General features: G+C 46.6%; 1 protein-coding gene across 7 annotated transcripts in view; it reads left to right on the top strand.

Annotated features, from left to right (window-relative positions):
* ST3GAL2 (ST3 beta-galactoside alpha-2,3-sialyltransferase 2) overlaps positions 1 to 14,877 on the top strand; it is an 80,414-nt gene that overhangs the window by 10,398 nt on the left and 55,139 nt on the right. The window lies entirely within an intron of this gene.

Below are 14,877 nucleotides of genomic sequence, written 5' to 3'. Positions count from 1 at the left end.
TTCCCTCCAAGAATTTGTCTAATCCTCCTTTAAAGCCATCCAGGTTGGTGGGCGTCACTGCCTCCTGTGGGAGCAAATTCCACAGTTTAACTCTGTGCTGTGTGAAGAAGGACTTTCTTTTGTCTGCCCTGAATCTCCCAACATTCAGCTTCCTTGGATGACCTCCAGCTGGGTCCTAGTATTATGAGAGAGGGAGAAAAGCTTCTCTCTACTTTCTCTACACAACTTTACTGGCACATATCGAAATTGGGGAGAGGGCCACATCTATTCTGCATGCAAGGGCACATAAATGGGATGAACAAAATTAATTATGCCAAATAAGTATCTTTGTTAGCTTTGCTTCCATTTTTAACAAATTTTGCTATTGTGATGTGTATCTGAATTTGGGGTGCTGTGGCCATGGAAAGTGTGACAAAATGCAGTGTGCGAAGAACAGAGATGAGTTTGAGACTTTCTCAGCAACAACAAAGACTAGAACTTTATTTAATGAAGTAGGAATCGAAGGTTGGTGAAAATCTCTATGAACATACAGATTCCAAGTTTGTGCAGTAAATCCAGAGATGCATGGAATTTGTATAGTCCTGAACATGACAGCCTGCCAAACGTGGAGTCTTCCTTGAGTGCTCTTCGATATGACTTGGGCTCTTCCTTCATGTAGCCTTGCCTTGCCTTCCTTCAGATCAGGGGCTGGAAGCTGTTTGGAATCCAATTAGCATACTTCTTTTCATTCTTCTTCTGCTTCAAAAAGTACATTGCAGTCCTGGGTTGAGACAGCTCTTCATGTAATACTGTACTGTATGCCTTGAATCTTGCACCTGAAAGGGTATTCTGTAAGTAAACAGCATTTTGAAGCAAACCAACACACCTGATGAAAAGGGCATCTCCTTGCTTACTCCAGCACTTCTGGGTTTTGTGAAAGGTAGTTGCTTTAGTTGATTTTGCTGACAAGCCGGTGTTGGTGCCTTCAGTTCCCCTACAGGTGCCCGCTCCTTCCTTAAATCGTTCTGTCTGGGATGCTGCTGCAAAATTTGAGCAACAGCGAGTAGAAACCGCAGGCATGTTATTGCTGGCTATGATCAAGTAAGAATGTGTAGGAATTACTAATGCTCTTAGTGGCTTCCTCCCGCTTTACACCTCCTTTGAAAAGTAGCCTGCAGCCATTAATTCACCTGGACCACCACGACATAATATATGTTGCACAAACCATTTTGAAGTGACAGTCAGCGAATCTATAACTCCTCCGCTGGTGTTTTTCATTTGTAGGTATTTGAATCAACACATTATTAATGAATCAATATGAACTGTCTGCTTGTGTCAAGAAACTCTGACAGGAGTTGCCCAACAACATTTCCTTTCTACAGTTGTTTCACTACTTGCTTTTCTCTCCTTCACCCGCACGTTGCTTTCCCCTACTTTGGGGCCAATGGGAGATTTTCTCCCAACTTAAGTAGCAACTTCAGAGGTGTGATGGGTAACTGCTGCATCTCCCCCCCTCAACTGTTGCAATCCTAATAGTTATCAGCCTCCCCCCCCAGTGCTCTTTGTCTTTGGGGGGATGGGGGAAACCTGCACATGAAATGCACATACACATTTTATTGTCATGGCTGGTTTGGCCCTTTGCTTCTGGGTGAAGGCTGGCCTGGTAAACAATGAAACCAGCATGTGGCAGCCCCTGTGCAGATCTGGGAGTCGTTTTGGGGTCCTTCTCTTGCCTCTGGGTTGGGAGCTTGGGGGAGAGACAGGAGGAACAACCCCCCAGTCGTGGGGCTGCCAGTTGCATTCCACTCCCAGCTCTTCTGGTTTCTACTGGAGACCTCCCAGCATGGAGGCTTGCTTGTGAGACCTCAGTCTCTGTCTTGTGGGCCAGAAGCCCCCAAATCGTTACTCCTCTGACATGACTCTGCATACAAAATAGCTCCTGGGAGGGGAAAAGGCCCTGATAACTTCGGAGCCAGCCACCTCCTTCATACATCTGGAAGAAGGCCCGTGGCCATCAGGCTCTTTCTGAGCCCCCCTCCCCAAGCCTTTGCTTGCCAATCTGCCATTGGCTCAGATTTTTCCCCAAGTGGGCAGTTTCCTTCCACCTGTCTCAAGCAGCTGAGCTGATGGTGGGAAGAGCAGACGGATGCCTGGCCAGTGGTGAAGGCTTGCCTGGCTGCAGTCTCACCTCTTCCTGCTGCAGTGCCGCACCGCAAGAGGGAGATGCCCCTGACAGCATGCCAGGTGCCCACTCAAGCCAAGCTTGGCTTCTCTGCAGCAGCTGCTAGAAAGAGGTCCCTCCTTAACAACGTCTTCTGGGCCCTTGGGGGAACGGGGCCACTTCTCCACAACCTGGAGAAGCTTGTCTCTGTGTGCTACCCTCACCCCGCCTGTGTAACTTCCTTGGTCAGTGCTGTTTACCATGCACTGGGGCATACTTGTTTTCTGAATGGTGATTGAAGATCTGCATCCACTTGGCACCCAGCAAAACTACTTGGCCGTAGAGGAGCCATCCCCTCTGTCCCAACTGGAGGGTTGAAGGAGGAAGCTCAGAGCAGTGACTCCTCTGGCAGGCTGCCCCTTCTCATGCCAGTTCATTCAGTCTCATATCAGGACTAATGCCATTGTTTACTTGCATCCAGTGCAAAGGCCTGGCAGAATTATTTGCCCCAGCAGAGGCTGACTGAAAGGAGGCCTGCCCAGAGAGGGGGATGGGAGGCAGCGGGCAGCCTCCTCTGTGGGGTGAGTTCTTTAGACTCACAGGAGCATTTAAAAGTTGTGCATGCAGGGATCCTGTGTAAGCATTGCTGTTTAAGTCCTTTGCAGCAGAAAAGCCCTGAGCACATACTGGCTGAGTCTGTTTAAAAGTGCAGCGATCCAGAGAGGTTTGAAAGGTAAAAAGAGCCCCCCGATTCCAACGCAGTGCTTTCTCCAGCCCCCCTCCGATACTTTGTCTAGTATTCCTGCTCTCTCCCAGTCTAAACACACAGCCTGTTTGCCGACTTCTGCAGATGCTTGAGTTTTGCCAGCTGTGCATCTCTCCCTCTCAGTGGCCTGTCCTTTTCAGAAGCTTATCTTGTGATATAGCATCTGTCCCACATGATACAGCTCTGTGTCTGGACCTTCAAGGGCTTTTTCCTTCCTCTGAGTTTTCCCCTCCATCCAGACTTGTTCTTGCAACCACCCATGGGCAGCAAGGCTAAGCGGACTTTGGCATCCTTTTCTGTCATGCCTCTTTGTGCAAGCACCGGGCTCCTTGCACCAAGTTAGCAAAGAAGCCCCTAAGCTCCTTTTGCGAGCTCGTCCCTGACCTGAGGACAGACAGCAGCCTCTTCCTCAGCAGGGGCTCGTTCTGTCCTTCACTGAGCTGGACTCGCAGGCTTGAGGCGGCTGCCAGAGTGGGTGCCATGGCAGACTTGTCTCCTGACAGTCGCAGCAGCAGCAGCAATGCTGCCGTGTGTCCATGCTGCCCAGCTGTGCTGTTGGATATGCCAGGGACGGTGCTGCCAGAGGCCAGGGCCACGGCAGCACTCCTCCCTGCCAGCTGTCCCTGCTTCTGGGCAAGTCAGCGCTCTTTGCGGTGGAACTGGCACCTCTCCATCCAGGCAGCAGCTCTGCCTCGGGGCCCTCATTCCTTTATGCCACATGCTGTAAACTCACCCAGTTGTGCCATTTCCCCGGCATTAACTTGTTTCTTCCCAAAGAGTCGATGTACTTGCAAAGGCCATCTTTTCTATCCTGATTGCTGTGGCTGGGTACTGCCTGCAATCCCCATCTTTGTTTTCCACAGTTGCGACTATTTTCTGATGCACACTTCCCATCATTTATCTGACCCCACAAAAAGCTCCCGCTGCGCAGCCCATCAGAGATGCACCCCAGAGCGAGGTGGGTTCATAATCAGTCATGTCCCAGAAGCCAGCCGGTCTCCCACCTTCCATCTTTGTATGCTGGCAGCGTGCCTGGGTGTGTCAGCTGCTTTTGGTATTACCAGGGGCGTGAACATCCAAGTGCCAAAAGCCTCTAGCACCTGGGTCGCAGTTGCAACTGTCAGGAACCAGGTTATGCAACACTCTTGCACCCCTGGATGTGATTTCAAGTTATGGAAGTGCTCTCCCAAGCTGCTGTCATGATGAAAATTGTGCTGTTGGGAGTTTCTGTACAGTTCTAAGCAACACTGGTTTGCTGCTGCTTTCTGTGTGCCTTGCCAGCAGCTGGAACAAAACAGTTCCCCATCGTAGTTTTGGGTCACATCCAGATGGCAGCTGCCCCTGCCTGGCAAAGGTCTGATTGGGGTTGTGCCGCCTGTGCTGATTCTGGCATCCCTTTGGGCTGGCAGCAGCCAATAAGGGGATGGGCACAGTGTAGTGTGTAGGTGGTGGTGGTCACATGGTTGTGGCACTTGCAAAACCCCATTTCTGAAAGTGCATCTAGTGACCTGTGTAAGGAACGACATGCAGGGCCATTGCCTTAAATTGGCAATGAAGCAACAGGCCCAGAATACACCAGATTTCACTAAAGAGCAAGTTTTAGCCCCCAGAATTCTCCACAAAAGTAATGAAGGAGAAAAACATAAAAGCTCCCAAGCGATCTGCATAAGCGTGCCCCACCTTGAAGGCCTTCAGAGAGCAAAAGAACTAAAAGTAGCAGGGTGCGGCTGACTCTGGGTAATGGCAGTCAACAGAGCCCCTGGATCAGAGGGAAGGAGATGTCTGTAGTCTGTCTACTAATCCCTGCTTGTTGCAGGAAATCAGAGCAAAGGCACCCCAAGAGATGGCTCCGCCAAGCCTATGCCTGAAGACCTCCAGTAATTGGCTCCATTGTCAAACTGCTCTTATGTTCAAGCTGCCATCATCATCTTCATGAGCTTCATTATTTATTATTATTATCATTATTATTACTTGTACTATTACTGCTACTACTTATATCCTGCCCTCCCTCCCAAAGGAGCCCAGGGTGGCAAACAATCAAAACATCTTAGAACATCTTTAAAACATTTGTTCCTAATGAATTTCATTTTATTTGTTTGGGCCCATTTTTCTATTCTGTCATCATTCTTGAATTCCTGTCTTCTGAGGGGTTTGCTCTCCCTCCCATATTTGTGTCATCTCAAATTCGATAAGGATTCCCTCCATTCCATCTGTCATTGATAACAATAAAGAGTCAGAACTCTGCAACTTGCGACCTCCAGTTTAATAGGGAGCCATTGGTGAGCACTCTTTGAGGATGGTTTCACAGCCACCTGTGAATCTACCTTGTTGAAACAGAGATAAATGATGTCCACAGCATTCCCACCATCTACTAAGCCTGATCAAAAAGAGCTGAGATTAGTCTGACAGGATCAGCTCTTGAGAAATCCATACTGGCTTCTGATCCCAGCATTGTTGTCAGGATGTTTACAGATTGCTTTACTATCTTCCTCCGCATCAAGGTCAGACTGGCTTGCTGGATCATCTTCTCTCCCTGCCCCTTGCCCCCTGTTGAAAATATGTTGAATATGTGTAAATAAATATTCCATCTATGCAAAACAAGCAAGGGATTCGTCAAATTGTAGAGTTTTGGCTAATGTGTTCTGTATTTTTGGAAGTAACAGAAGAAACATGATGGTTGTCCTCTGACCTTCATGAGAGTATGTACAAAAGGAAAGATTTGCTGACATGGGAGAGAAGTCTGGCATCCTGCCATTTATTTATGTGTGAGAGGAATGGGAACTATTTTTTTAAAAAAGTGATCTTGCTTGACAGCTTACCTTGCTAATCTGACCTGGTGCGTAGGTTTTTCCAGTTGACACATCTTGGCAAAATTGCAAAATCCAGCTTTGCATTGTGTATTATGAGGGCACTGTCCACAGTTTAGCAATCTCCATTTTTGCTGCTGCAGCATCAATAAGACCAGCTCCTAATTCCAGGGGACAATCTTTGATCTCTTGTAAATAGAGGACACTGTTCATAGCAGATCAAGATAATGGAGTTGGAAGGGATCTTGGAGGTCATCTAGTGAACCACCTGATCCTTCGCAGGATTCTGCAACTGCAGCTTGCCTGGCAAATAGGCCAGCTTAAATACCTTCAGTGAAGGAGAGCCTTCTGTTTCCCAAAGCAAATTGTGCCAAAGACCTCTTCCCTCCAGGCATGTTCTTTTCCTAGTGCTGAGCTGAAATCTGCGTCCCTGAAACTTCCCTCCACTGGAACTAGTCCTGCCCTATGGAACAGCAGAGAACGAGGCTGCTCTCTCCACCTTCTGTACGGGGCAGCTCTTCTTCACAGCCCTTCCTCTTTTCTTCCCCGGATTAAAGCTACTCAGCTCTTTCAATCATTCTTTGTAGGATTTGGTGTCTGGAGCCTTCACCATCCTCCTCTTCTGGACACACTCCATTCGGTCATTGTCCTTCTTTTATTCCGTTGCTAATGTATAGGTTTTATTTAATTCTTTACATGTTAGACACGTATGCAGAAAAACAATGCAAAGAGAAGGGGGGGAAAGGCCGTCAACTGTCAGCGTGCATGCGGGGCAGGGAGTGTCTTCAGTCCCTTGACCTGACTTACGGAGGGTTGTGTTCAACTAAGCCCCACTCAGAGTAGACCCATTGAAATTAATGAACCTGTTATGGATGCGATTCATTTCAGTGGGTCTACTCTGAGTAGGACTAGCATTGAATACCACTCAGAGTGTCCTTCATACAGCCTTAGGCAAACATGTCAGTATATGATGAATTTTCCATCTTGTCTCCGTTTCAGGAAAGTTGTTTTCTTGCAGGCAGCTTCCACAGTCTTCTCCTCTGACAATTGCATGATGGGAGGGGATGGCTGTTCTTTCCGGTGTGGGGCGAGAAGTGCGTCGCCACACTATTGCACATAGAAGCTGGTCCAGTTCTCCCTCTGCCAGGTGGTTCCATAGACCCACTGCCCTCCTTACAACGGGATACCCAGAACAAGACACAGTAGTCTTCCAGATGTGGCCTGACCAACACAGGACAGCGTGGAGCAGTGACTGCTTTTGACCTGGATACTCAGCCCCTGTTGATGCAGCCTGGGGTTAATGCCTGTCTAGTCTCTGCATGACATTGCTGGACCCTCTCAGACACCAAGACCCGTGTCCAGCCATGTGTCTGCCCTTTTCTTTTCTTCCCCCTGTGATTCTTTGTAACTTAAATGCAGAACTTTACTTTATCTCTGTTGAATGTCATCCTGTTAGTTTTGGACCAAGAACTTTTTGAAACCTGGTTCTTTCTTTGACGGTGTTAGCTACCTGCCTGCATCATGTTGTCTGCAAATTTGGTAAGCATCCCCCATCCCCATTTGTCCAAGTTGTTTTAGAAGAATGTGAAACAGCAGCACAAGGCCCCAGCAGTGCACCTTGTGGGACCTCACTCCAGGGTGACCCAGAGCCATTCGTAGGCACTCCTTGATTACCGTTATTCAACCAGCTGTGGATCCTCCAGACTGGATCAGGAGATCTAGCAGCCAAGCAAGGAAAAGCTGTGTTGTTTTTTAAAAGCCAGGAAAAAAGAAAGCCTAATCCCAAAGGAGTCTGGCTGCTTTGGTGCTTTGGGGGCAGGGATGGGTGGGGAGAGATGCTTCTAGTTAATTTTCGTGCAGAAGCCCCCCTTTTATAAGCCGCTCTGCGGATTTTACTGAGGGGTGGAGTATAAATCCCTAACTGCTTCTAGCTGTGTCAGAGTTGCTTTTGCAGCAAACCTCTCTCCCTTTTGCAGGGATTCCCCAGGATTCCTCTAGCTACTGTTGGAAGAAGCAGCACATGGAGCGGAGCTTGCTTTGCCTTTTGGCAGGGATGTGTGTGTGGCTACTTGCCAGGAAGGGCTTGGGGGAGGAGGCCTTGGTGATGGATGGCTGTTGGGTGGGCACTGGAGTCTGCTTGGAGGGCGGGAGGAAGGAAAGGAGCTGATTTCTTTCATCCACAGCAGGAAGCGCTCCTTGGAGCAGCCACATTTTTATTTAAGCTCCCATGCAGGAAACCCTGCAGTGGAGGAATGGGAAAATGCTGCCAGGTGCAGTCGCTGGGCTTCTGGAAGCAACAGTGTTTCTTCATGCTTGATCCCAGTGGGGAGTTAATAAAGAGAGGGCTGAATATCTGTAGCAGGGGGATGGGCAGAGGAGGCAGTTGGCAGTAACCTAAACATTCAGGAAGGGAAGATGCACTGAAGGGTATTGAGGTTAAGTCTTTAACCATACTTTTCTCGATTTCTTGTTTGTAGACCAGGGGGATGCCATGGTTAAGCAATACCCACACCCTCTAATCTCCAGCCTAGTGCTCTCCAGGTGCTGTCCAGGTGTTTTAGCCTGCTGTGCTGGCTGGGGCTGGTCCAAAACGTAAGGAGGTCACCATGTTGGCAAGGGCTGCTCTAATACATAAGGAGCCTTAACAACATCTATGCTTAGGCTATCACCCTGTACGCACTTAAATGAGAGTAAGGCCCCTTGAACTCAGTGGGTCTTACTTCTTGTTAAAGCTGCACAGGCCCTGCTGGGTCAGGCCAGGGCACAGAGTTCTTTGCAAGGATCCCAGCGATCGGCAAGTGCCAGGTAGTCCCAACCGGTCGTTATCAATAACAACGTGAGTTCAGTTTTCCATGAAATATCTTGGTTTCTCAACTAGCAGTTCTACCACTTGTAGCCAGGACAACATGCTTGTGAAAGCGGAGGGCAATCTTTCTTAGCAAACTATGTCTTCATCTTAGGCTAACTTGGATTATAAGAACAAAATCTTGTCTACCCAGACAAATGTCTAACATTCTGTAAGCCTTTTAGCTATCAAAATTGGCCATTTCTTTCTTTAGATCAAATTTATGATAACCTTTGTGGCAGTGTGCCCTGTTAATAACGCTAGTCATTGATTTATTAGGCAGACATGTTTCTTCCTTTCTTTTTTTCATTGGTTAAACATGAGGCACATTGGCCACTAAACCATAATTCATAAAGGATCCTTGGGCTCATGTGCTCTCCACCTCCTCCAGAGCAGCCGTGAGGGAGAGATCAAAAGCATTTGCTTCCATTATCAATTCATCACTGTTTGTTTTGTCTGAACTGGGATAAATCGTAGTTGGTTTTAAACTCTGGTTTATCTGAACAATCCAGCTATAAAATGGTTTACAATCCTAGGTGTTTAAGAATTCATTGTCATTGAACAAGATTCATTTTGTCACACAAGCAATATTTATTTATTTATTAAAAAAGCTCCATCTGTGACTCAGTGTTCAATATGAATATAATTTAGAATTACAACATTTACTTCATGAATTAGTTGCTAATCAACTAAAAACTTGGATCAACTTTGATTAAATAGGCACCAATACAATATAAATGTATATTTTTAGGGTTCACCCTCTTTTTTCGGAATTGTAAGTTGTTTTAAAGTGTTTTTGATGTTGTATTTTAAATTGTTGTAACCCGCCCGGGGTCCTCAGGGTGAAAGACAGGTGGTGATAACAATAATAACAACAACAATTATTATTATTATTGTTATTAACTGCAGTTCTTAGTTTAGATGTCATATTTAAACCAGTCTTCCCCAATCTGCTGCCTGGGCTAGATGTCATGCTAAACCAGAATTCCCCAACCTGGTCCCCCCCCCCGCCCCACCCCTAATGTTTTGGACTAAAGCTTCTGTCATCCTTGACCATTGACTTTGCTGTCTGGGTCTGATGGAAATTGTAGTCCAAAAACATCTGGAGGGCACCAGATTGAGGAAGGTTAGGCTAAACCATAGTTTAGCTTGATGAGAATAAGTTGCAGCAAACCTCAGGCTTGTAACCTCCCCCTACATAGAATCATAGAGTTGGAAGGGTCCTTGTAGGCCATCGAGTCCAACCCCCTGCTCACAGCAGGAAATCCACAGCCAGAGCATCTCCTGCAGATAGCTGTCCAGCCTCTGCTTGAAGACATCCAGCGAAGGGGATCCTACCACCTCCCTAGGCAGTCGGTTCCATTGCCGAACTGCCCTTACTGTCAAGAAGTTCCTGCGACTTAAAACCATTAGACCTAGTCCTACCCTCTGGGGCAGCAGAGAACAAATCTGTATCCTTCTCTATGTGACAGCCCTTCAGGTACTTAAAGAGTGCAATCATGTCACCCCTCAGCCTTCTCTTCACCAGACTGAACATGCCAAGTTCCTTCAACCTTTCCTCATAAGACTTGTTCTCCATACCGGCTATCATCCTCGTCGCCCTCTTCTGAACCCGCTCCAACTTGTCGATATCTTTCTTAAAATGAGGCGCCCAGAACTGAACACAGTATTCCAGATGAGACCTGACTAATGCAGAATATAGTGGGACTATTACTTCCCTCGACCTGGAAACTATAGCTCTGTTTATGCATCCCAAAACTGCGTTTGCCTTTTTTGCTGCGGCATCACACTGCTGGGTCATGTTCAACTTGCGATCCACTACAATTCCAAGGTCCTTCTCACACGCACTACTGCTAAGCCGGGTATTTCCCATCCTGTACCCGTACATTTTGTTTTTGTGGTCTAAATGCAGAATCTTGCATTTGTCTTTATTGAATTTCATTTTATTAATTTCAGCCCAATTTCCTTGTCTATCCAGGTCCCTTTGGATTTTATTGCTGTCTTCCATTGTGTTAGCTATCCCTCCCAGTTTCGTATCATCCGCAAACTTCATAAGGCTTCCCTCCACCCCGTCATCTAAGTCATTGATAAAAATGTTGAAGAGTATCGGCCCCAGGACAGAACCCTGTGGCACTCCACTCAAAACCTCCTTCCAGTCCGAAGCAGAGCCACCAACGACCACTCTTTGAGTACCGTTTTCCAACCAGTGTGAATCCACCTGACAGTATTTCCATCTAGTCCGCATTTGACCAGTTTGCTAATCAAAAGGTCATGGGGGACTTTGTCAAACGCTTTGCTGAAATCTGGATAGATGACATCTACAGCATTTCCACCATCTACTAAGCTAGTGACCCGATCAAAAAAAGAGATGAGATTAGTTTGACAGGATTTTTTCTTGACAAACCCATGCTGGCTCCTACTAATCACAGCATTGTCATCTAGATAGTTACCAATGGACTCTTTTATTATCTGTTCTAATATCTTTCCCGGTATTGAAGTCAGACTGACCGGCCTGTAATTCCCCGGATCTTCTTTTTTACCCCTTTTAAAGAGCGGGACGACGTTTGCCCGTCTCCAATCCTCCGGCACCTCTCCCGTTCTCCAGGATTTCTCAAAGATGATAGCAAGAGGTTCCGAGAGTACATCAGCAAGTTCCTTCAATACTCTGGGATGCAGTTCATCAGGCCCTGGAGATTTGAACTCATTTAGGTTAACTAGGTATTTCCTGACTATCTCCTTATCAATCTTGAACTGCAATCCCAACCCCTTACTGAGATTGCTACCGATGCAAGGTTGCACACTGTTCCCTTTTTGGGAGAAAACAGAGGCAAAATAGGCATTGAGCAGGTCTGCCTTTTCCTTGTTATCTGTCAACATTTTGCCATCCCCATTGAGCAGCAGTCCCACCATTTCCTTGGTCTTTCTCTTGCTTCAAACATATCTGAAAAACCCCTTTTTGTTGTTCCTCGCTTCCCTCGCCAGCCTCAGCTCATTCTGGGTTTTAGCTTTCCTTACGCTATTCCTGCAAGCCCGAGCCGCTCATCGGTACTCTTCCTTGGTGATGCGTCCTTCCTTCCATTCTTTATACATGCTCTTTTTTACTTTTACCTCCTCCACCAGTCTTCCGTGTAGCCACATTGGCTTTTTCCGATGTCTTCCGTTTTTCTTCCTCTTTGGAATTGTTTGCAATTGCTCTTTTTGTAATACCTTCTTCATGAACTCCCATGCTTCTTGGGCTTCTTTTTTCTTTAGTCTATCTAGCCACGGGATCCTACCCATCATTTCCCTGAGCTTGCTAAAATCGGCTTTCCTGAAATCCAAGGTCCATATTTGACTATATTCTTCTTTGGCTTTCCCCAGAATCACGAATTCCAGCATTACGTGGTCACTTTCCCCCAAGGTACCGACCGCTTTAATTCTCGTGACCAATTTGTCCCTGTTAGTTAAGATCAGGGTTGCCGATCCCCTTGTTCCTTCTTCTACTTTTTGAAAGAGGAAATGATCAGCAAGGCCCATCAGGAATTTGTTGGAGGCTTTGTGCTTCGCAGAGTTTGTCTCCCAGCAGATATCCGGGTAGTTGAAGTCCCCCATCACTACTACTTCTTGCCTCCTTGAGATTTCAGAGATTTGTTTGAGAAAGGCCTCGTCTACCACCTCTTCTTGGCCAGGGGGTCTGTAGTAGACACCTACTACCATGTCGGTTTTATTTGTTTCTCCATTTATTTTTACCCAAATGGTCTCTACCGGACCCCTTTGTTCGCTCTCTTGGATTTCCATAGAGGTGTATTTGTCTTTGACGTATAACGCTACCCCCTCCTCCTTTTCTGTTGCTTCTATTCTTTCTGTAGAGTTTATATCCTTGAATGGCTATATTCCAATCATGGGAGTCATCCCACCAAGTCTCTGTTATCCCTATGAAGTCATATTTGCCTTGATGCACTAAGACTTCAAGCTCCTCTTGCTTGTTTCCCAAGCTCCGCACGTTGGTGTATAGACACCAGAAGTCTCTTTTGTCCTGATTGGATTCCTCCGTTAATATACCGTGAGCTTTGCCGTGCATCCCTTTCTCTCTCCCAGTGTCTCCTGTCCCCATCTTTCATCTGTGGTGCAGCCATTTTTATTTAACCACAACTTGTCATGTTGGATTGCCCAGACTGATAAACTCTGGTTCATGTTAACTATAGCTTGTTTGAACCACCACACCGGAGGTGGGGAGGGAGAAAGAGGAGTGCTTGAGTCGAAGGCTCCAGCAGGGCTCATCTGTGTATCACTAAACTGAACAGTTTAGCATTTTGTCTGCACAAGGTTGGAGCTTTTTGAGGATGTAACCAAATGAGGAGGTAACGACTCTTCTTTTTCAATATTTCTTTATTTGAGTGTTTAATCAGAGATACAATAAAAACAAGACAAAACACACAAATAATTCTTGTAACACTTGCAACATATCACTCAAGTGTTACATTTTGTGTAAAGGCCATTTGTTAATCTGAGGAAAGAAGGTAAGGTAAATAATATTCATAGGGATATATGGGCAGGCAGGTCTGGAGCTGAAATCCAGACCACAACAGGGAACAAACTGAAACTTGGTCCAGATAAGATACGATAAGGAGTACCCTGAGCTCATCCACCCAGATTTATAATAGTCAACCTGTTCTGGAAGGGATTATACACCCCCTCCAAAAGAATCAAGTGGGGGGGACACACCCTTGGATCCAACTTTGTCAGCTCAAGTAGCTTTTGTGGTTCAAAGTGTCATTTGTCACCTTGGACAATGGATGCACCAACTGTGACCATACTTGGATAGAGATAATTTAGCCACAGTTGCCTATGTTTGATAACTTCCTGTTTAGACTACTGCCATGTATTGTGTGTGGGATGCAGTCTGGAAACTACAACTGGGTCAAAATATAGCTGTAAGATTATTAACTGGGAATGTATTTTGACCAGCACTTTACCAGTTATGCATTAGCCCCCAGCCTGTTTTGGGGGCCAATTCAAAGTGCTGGTTAACCTATAAAGCCCTAAATCGCTTGAGACCAGCTGACCTGAAAGGTTGCTGCCACCTGCGTGTGCCTGTCCAGACCTTAAGACTGGTTCTTAAGGAAGCCCTCCGATGGGTGCCTCTGAGAAGGAGGGTGACGGCTGGTGCCCGCGAGAGCTGGAAGGGTTGCTAAGAGGTCAGAGGGACGAGGCCAAGGTGTTCTGGTTTTCTCCCATCCTCCCTTGCAAAGATATTGGAGACACTTCAGTGTTGCTGTTTTACAAGCAGTTAGCAGCTGACTTAGCTGAAAAATGTCTTTCTTTAGTGAAAAGTATCATGAAGGAAGAGGCCACACAGAGGATCTAATAATAACAAGAACTTTACTATAATTAATCATATACAGAGAACAAGGCCCACAGCACGGTGCTGCTTGTAAGGCAGGCCTGGAACTAAAACTGCCACAGCCTGGGCTGACTCAGCAGTTCCTGGTATGGCAAGCCTGGAGGACCAATGCACTACATTTAGTTCAGAAGGGGTCCCTGCTCCCAAAGTTGCTTCTCTGCTGGCCGAAAAGTTTTCTGGCCCCCACCAGTTCTGGTCTTCTCCCCGTGCTCCTTGAGCCAGTCACTGTCTCTCAGCCTAACCTACCTCACATGGTTGTCTCTCAGCCTAACCTACCTCACATCCTTGAATGCCACCTGGAGCTCCTTGGAGGAAAGGAAGAATGGATGCAAGTGTAGTACTGGTAAATAAGGAATGCTCAGAATTAAAAATAAACAAGCCAGGTTTGGCCGGCCAATGGAGAAAGAAGGGAGATGTAATCGCTCTCCTCATTTCTGCAGAGCTGGAGTTTTTTTGGGGTGTGTGGGCCCTTCTTCTGTCCTCAAATGAGAAATAGCAGAAGGTAGAAGAGAGGTGGCAGCAGCAGCAGCGGGGAGAGGTCCCACAAGGAGGCGTCATTTCCCATTCTGCCTTGGGTTCATCACAGGCAGGCGCTGTTTCCCTTCCACTGCTGCTTGTCTTCTGCCAAAAACTACGTTAAGTATCTCACTGTCCAGTGTGGTGAAATTATGTAACTTATGTAATTTATTAGAATCATAGAACAGCAGAGTGGGAAGGGGCATATAAGGCCATTGAGTCCAACTTAAAGCATACTCGGCAGGTGGTATGGTGTTGATTACATAAATTGGTTAATTACATTAGTTACATTGTCATGATGTTATCCCACTCCATTCATTTCAGTGCAAAGGAAGCACATGTTGGGCAGGGGGGAAGTAATCAATTATGTATCATTTGTGGACTGAACGCGGCAACAGCAAATCTCTGTTGTATTTGCTG

Source organism: Rhineura floridana, chromosome 13 (genome assembly GCF_030035675.1).
Source record: "Rhineura floridana isolate rRhiFlo1 chromosome 13, rRhiFlo1.hap2, whole genome shotgun sequence".
Lineage (NCBI taxonomy): Eukaryota > Metazoa > Chordata > Lepidosauria > Squamata > Rhineuridae > Rhineura > Rhineura floridana.
Note: the sequence above shows the minus strand (reverse complement) of the source record. Positions and strands in the feature narration are given on the sequence as shown.